Source organism: Triticum dicoccoides, chromosome 1A (genome assembly GCF_002162155.2).
Source record: "Triticum dicoccoides isolate Atlit2015 ecotype Zavitan chromosome 1A, WEW_v2.0, whole genome shotgun sequence".
Lineage (NCBI taxonomy): Eukaryota > Viridiplantae > Streptophyta > Magnoliopsida > Poales > Poaceae > Triticum > Triticum dicoccoides.
In genome coordinates this window covers 598,927,342-598,934,282 of record NC_041380.1, presented here as the reverse complement: position 1 = coordinate 598,934,282, position 6,941 = coordinate 598,927,342, and the positions used below count along the sequence as shown (strand labels likewise).

General features: G+C 47.0%; 1 pseudogene; it reads left to right on the top strand.

Moving 5' to 3' along the window:
* Window positions 1-688: 688 nt before the first annotated feature.
* Window positions 689-3,691, top strand: LOC119356866 (annotated as a pseudogene).
* The last annotated feature ends 3,250 nt before the right edge of the window (window positions 3,692-6,941 follow it).

The following is a 6,941-nucleotide window of genomic DNA, read 5'->3' as shown; positions in this document are numbered from 1 at the left end:
TTGGGATGTGACATTGATGCTTCGTTTCATGAAGATGGTGGTTCAGGAGGGAAGTGGGCGATTATCCGCGATGAGCATGGCATCTTTCTTGCAGTAGCTTCGGCGTGATCATCCGTTCCTTCGGCTCCATCTTAGCCCGGGATTTTCGAGTATTTTATCTTTTCCTATGTCTGTGCTACATTGTGCCAGTGCCTGCTTCGTCAATGTTGAAGGTCTCTAGTTCCATCCTGGGCAGCAACATTTTTTTCTCTGGTGCTGCTGTCAGGCGGCAATGTGTCGGCATTGTCAATGATACATAGTGTGGGCAAATGATTAAAGCTTTCCTTTTTCTTAGTGAACAAACTAACTTCCAGTAAAATAATTTATGTTATACGGTGAGTGGAGTGGAAACAAACTGCACATTCATACTCAACTGTACTCGCATAACACAGGACTGAAGGGTCTGAAGCACTACGAAAAGGAAAATGTTTGTTTATGTCCTCTTTCCTTTTCCTTTCTCTTTTTGACCCGGTAGATCCTCTTTCCTGCCAAGTGCTGAATGTGTTGAATGCTTCGTTTTTCTTCTCCATTCCAACATTGATTTGATTTGACCGCACTAATACCACAGTAAAAATTTGCAATTGTTTAGGCCATTGCATCTTCTTGACTGCGATAATACCTGTTGCCGTATCACTTTGCTCCTCAAACAATGAAGTTCAACAACGAAACACATTTCACTTTCAGCTCCCAATCCACCATGCTCGCACTCGCAGTCTTCCTGCTCGTGCTCACAGAAACCACAACACTAGTGTGGTCCAAGCCAGAAGCACTGAGCACAACCCATGATCGAGGAGGATGCATCGCCAGGTAGAGGGAAGCTCTGTTGTCCATCAAAGCCGGCATCACGGCTGACCCAGATGGCCTACTCTCGTTGTGGCGAGGGCAGGACTGCTGCCGGTGGGAGGGTGTGAGCTGCAGCAACATGACCGGCCATGTCATCAAGCTCGACCTCCATAAACGGGACGACCAGTCTTCCCTCGAAGGTGAGATAAGCTCTTCTCTGAAAGACCTGCAGCATCTGCAGCACCTGGACCTTGGCGGGAATGAGGATCTCACCGGGCCTGGAGGACGCCTCCCGGAGTTCTTAGGGTCTCTTGGTGACCTGCGGTACCTCAACCTCTCCAGCCTTGATTTTTCTGGCACAGTGCCCCATCAACTTGGCAACCTCTCGAGGTTGTTATACCTCGATCTGAGCATTGCTCTGAGATCTTATTATGGTCTATCTAAAGAATTGCACCAAGAAGATCTCTCGTGGCTGCCACGTCTCTCCTTGCTCAAACATCTTGACATGAGTTATCTGAACCTCAGCACTGTGATAGGCTGGGTTGACACAGTAAACAAGTTGGCCGCTCTTGAGGTCCTCAGGCTATCGTCATGTTCGCTTAATAGCAGAGGCCACTTTGTGTCCCGCTCGAATCTCACCATGCTCGAGATCCTTGACATCTCTGTCAATTCAATTGAAATGCAGTTCAAGGCTATCAGTTGGGTTTTGGATGCAACCAGCCTCATATATCTCAGCCTTGAGTATAGCGGTATATATGGCATGTTTCCTGCACATTTGGGAAACTTCACCTCACTTGAAGTCCTTCAGCTGAGTGGTAACTATCTGAAGGGAATGATACCAGATACACTCACGAGCCTCTGCAGGCTGAGAATATTTGAACTGGCAGGGAATGATGTTCAAGGGGATGTGACAGTTTTAATCGACAGGTTACCGAAATGTTCATGGTGTCAGTTGCAGGTCTTGCGTCTGGGCCACAACAGCGTAACCGGTTCCTTGTCAGGCTGGATCAGCAACGTGACTAGCTTGACCACTCTTGATCTTAGATTCAACAAGCTTACAGGACCTCTGACAACTGGGATAGGTATGCTTTCTAACCTGATTTATCTGAACCTAGGCTACAATCAGATGGATGGGCTCATCACTCAAGGTCACTTCGCCAAGCTTACAGAGTTGCGGCACCTACACTTATCTGGAAATTCCTTTACCATGGAGCTGAACTCTGACTGGATCCCTCCGTTCACATTACAGTCACTAGGATTAACATCATCCTATCTTGGGCCGAGATTTCCTCAATGGCTTAAATCACAGAAGAATATCTCCTTCCTTTATATGTCTGGTACTGGCATAGTTGATACCATACCTGGTTGGTTTTGGACTGTATTTATAGGGGCTGAAATTTTGGACCTCTCCAGCAATAACATTGGTGGCAAATTACCGGCTACTCTTGGACAAATGGGAGCTGATGTCTTAGATCTAAGCTCGAATCGATTCACAGGCTCAGTACAACAGCTACCTCAGTACACAACTGAATTGGATTTCTCAAGCAACTTTCTGTCAGGGCCTCTACCATTGAGTTTATGGCCAATATATATAGAGAGTTTGTTTCTTTCTAACAACTACTTCACAGGCACTATCTCGGCATCGTTATGCCAAATACAGTCCCTGAGATATCTTGACATTGGAAGTAATATGATAACAGGTCACTTCCCTCGATGTTCAGAACATGTGACATCAAGTTCAGCAATGGCAACGCCCTCTCCGGATAGTGATTCAAGCTCTACCATGCCACTATCTATGTCAATTGAGACTCTTAGGATCGACAACAATAGCCTCTCTGGAGAATTCCCTCTGTTAATACAGAATTGCCCAGAACTAACTTTTCTTGATCTTGGGCAAAATAAGTTTTCTGGGAGCATACCAGAATGGATTGGACAAAAATTGCCACAACTGAAATATCTGCGTCTCAGATCCAACATGTTTTCTGGCTATATACCTGCCCAGCTTAAAGAACTTCGTCATCTCCAATATTTGGACCTAGCACACAACAACTTCTCAGGCTCTATACCTCGGTCCCTGCTAAACATGGATGGCATGACCAAAACCACAGAATTAGCAGATCGGGATATTCCGTCCGGCACTTCCAGCGGCATTGTTGCAGTAGATGATGGCGATGTTCCTGGTGGATTTGCGTATTATTATATTGATAGCATATTTGTAGTCACAAAAGGGCAAGGACGAGAATATATTGGTCAATCAATATACATGGTGAGTCTAGATTTGTCCTGTAATCATTTAACTGGAGATATCCCCAAAAGCATTGGTCCCGCATCCGGTTTAGTGAGCATGAATCTGTCTCTGAACCACTTGACTGGAAAAATCCCAGAGAGCATTGGCTCCATGCGCTCGCTGGAATCACTTGATCTCTCCAGCAACCAGATCTCTGGCGAAATCCCTTCGAGACTATCCGATCTAACATTGCTAAGTTACCTGAACTTGTCCTACAACAAATTATCAGGAAGGATACCGTCAGGCCCCCAGCTCGACACACTCAACCCTGATGATCCCACCTCCATGTACATTGGCAACCCTGGACTCTGCGGGCCTCCTCTCCGGAAGACTTGTCCAGGAAACCATGCAGCGGAAAGCCACCCCACAGAGAGCAAAGGAGGATCCGAGACGATGCCCTTCTGTTTCGGACTAAGCGTCGGCTTCGTGGTTGACCTGTGGGTAGTGTTCTGCTCCCTTCTATTCAAGAAAACATGGAGGGTCTCCTATTTCCTGTTGTTTGATGAGGCTTGTGATAAAATGTATGTATTTGTGGTTGTTAATTGGGCGAGGATGAGGCGGAAGGCGACCACCGCAGATTGAGCAGGTTTACCTGCAACCAGTGGTACTACTATGCAATTCAGTGCATTATCTCCAACAAGTGTCCTGTCGAGGTTGTGATTTGTGGAGACAAACGCAGTAAGCTGCTACTACTGAATTACTTGTTCATGTAATCAAACAATGTTGTTACAGACACTGATTGCATTCCTGATGCTTCTAATTTGTAGTACTCCCTGAGTTTACAGAGGAAATAGTAGTCTATTTACCACTATGTACTCTATAATTGTATTAGTGGCCAAAGAGAGCATAAATATATGTGGGGATTATTGCAGCCTGTGATTTGTGAGTGCTAGAAAAATACCTTGAGCAGAAGCAGAGTGCAGGCCCGGTCAGGAACTCTAGCTCGGGAGGCAAGCAGACGGAAACCAGTGGTGGCGACGGCGAGGGAGGCGAGCCTGGGGTAGCCGACGAATCGCCGGCCCCGCCCAGCCCGCGCGCATCACGTTGACGGCCGCCCTCCAGAGCTGCGCGTAGGGTACGGGGTGGGCGTGGCCCGTGTGTGTGTGTGTCAGTGTGCGGGGCCATAGGAGTCAAGTACTAGCACAACTTTTTTTTTTTTTGCGAAATAAGTACTAGCACAACTTACAAAAAAGGCCATAGGGAAGATCAAACATTTTGGCTGGAAAGTATTAAAGGGGGTATTACCATGTTACGGTGTTCTCGCAGGCAGACATGTACCCTTGATCCCGCAATGCCCGCTGTGCAAAATTGGTCTAGAGGATATCCAGCACTGTCTATTTACGTGTATCCGTGCATCTGAAGTGTGGACTGCTCTAGGACTATCGGAGGTGATTGAACAAGCCGCTCGGCAAGACCGATCCGGCTCTATCACCCTAGATATATTGATTCGGCTGCGCACAGTGACACATACCATACCAACAGCCGAATTTATTTTGGTGGCCATGTGGTTCATTTGGTGGCAAAGAAGGAACGTACAAGATGGGAGACAGTACAGACACCGAATCAAACAGCTATTTCTATTCAAGTACTTGCCACAAATTTTGTTCGTGCTCATTCACCAAACCAGCCTATACGTAGGATTGATCATGTATGGAAGAAGCCAAGTGCGGGAGTTGTAAAAATCAATGTCGATGCATCATTTCATGAGGATAAGTTCACAGGAGCTTGCAGAGCTGTTGCACGAGATGACCATGGCAAATTTCTGGGGGCAACAACTCATGTCCTACCACATGTGTCTAGTGCAGGTTCAGCTGAATTATTTGCTATTCGATGTGGTCTGTACCTAGCAGCGAAACTAGGTTGTATGAAGCTTATCATCGAGTCTGATAGTTTGACTGTGCTGGAGGCCATATCTGATCCTAATGCCTACATGGGAGTGGATGTCCCAATCATAGCAGAATGCTCCCTCATGTCAATGGATTATGCTTCTATCAGTTTTGATTATTGTACTAGAGAGGCAAACTTGATAGCGGATAGTTTAGCAAAGCACTGTTTCAGCATTAGTAAATCAGAAGAGTGGGAGACCATCGTCCCTGACTTTATTCTCCACCATTATGTAAACGATCTTGCTATTATTTGAGGAATAAAGTTATTACGCTCAAAAAAAAAAGAAGGTCACCCAAAATTATGAAGACATAATAGATTGGCATCGCAATTTCTCATTTCAATTTCTGTGTGTATAAATATTAAATCGTAATATGTGAAATTTTTTATATTGCAACCGTATACCGTGCTTCGTTCGCTTTTTGTTCTCCCTTCTTTTGGCTTGGTTTGGCGCGTGCATGTTAGAGCATCTCCAACCAGACTAAAATAATTGGAGAGCGCTATGTGTCAATTGACTAGCGCAAGCACCCCATCGGTCGCCGTGTAGCCGTTGCATGGAGAGGGTCAATGCCCATGCTTGGTCAACACATGAACAAAAAAAATCCCGCCTGCCTCTTAGTCGCGACATCAACGTGCACATCTCCGCCTCCCACCATGCGCGTGCAGCTCCGACGAGGCACGATAGCAGCCCCCCCCCCCCCTCGTCGCAACATCACGTTGCACCAAGGCCCGACAACATCTGGGTGGTTGCTGCCGATGGCCGCCAAGATTCATCGCAATACCCATCTACATCTTAGCAGCGCCAGGCATCGGGTGCAAATCGTCAGCGCTTGTGGCCACCGTTATAGCAGTGCCCCCGTACCGGTTGTAGCTCGCAGCATCGCAGGTTGCCAGTTGCAGCAACCATCGGGTGCCCCCCTCTCTGTCACAAAAAAACACAAGCAACTCCCCCTATGGCTCGCCAACGTCGTAGGCCAGGCACAACTCTGCCTCGTGGTGGTTTGCCTGCACCATCTTGTCCCTTCTTGTTGATTTCACTCAGAACAGCCATGGGAGACGCTTCTTCAGTCTCGTCTGCTTTATCTTAGGGATGGTGTACATGTAGGCAGCCGAGAATTAGACATCGAACTAGGGGAGAGAATCGAAGGCCATCACTTTCAATTTCCCATTCTATTGCGCCCAACAATAGGACATGGTGAATGGCTTATTCTCAATTTCATGGTCCAAAGTGTCCGCCAACCCCATCTATCAAGAAAAAAACACTCATGAACACAATGCAAGAAACAAAGTAAGAAAGAAAGATGATGAACAATATGAAGCAAACAAAACCTACATGGCTATCGAGTCCAACACCACTTTGATGCATATTTGGCACTTGCGCATAGTAACAGCAAAATTATTAATGCACCCTTGGAAGGTGGTTCATCAACGTTGGCCAGAGCCCTCATTACGGTGATATGGATTGCATGTGTGGATCCACGTAGTGCTTGTGTTCATGGTACCGCGTGTCGATTTTTTTGCCAATACCTAGAGCCATTTTACTCGGTTCCACACATAGGATCCATGCTTATGGCCAACCAAAGCTTTACACAAAAGACATCTTCATGGTTTGAGAATGCTAGTCCTGTTGCCTTCACCTTCTTTTTTTGAGGGCCTGATGATGCCCAAAACATCAAACAAAGATGAATTACATGTTGACGATGTCATTCATCACATCTTCCTTCTCGGCCTTCTTGCGGGCGCACTTCCGTCGACACTGATCCTTGAGGCGATAGTCTCCACTTCCTTTCCAACGGTTGGTACCCCCCCCCCATAGACTCTGTGCCATTGTCCATGGCGGCGGGCTGACGGCAAAGCGGGTGTCAACACCTAGGGTGGAATAGGAAGTCAATGGCACAGACACGAAGGAGGGCGACGACGGAGACGTGCGCGCGGGGGGGAGGGGGTA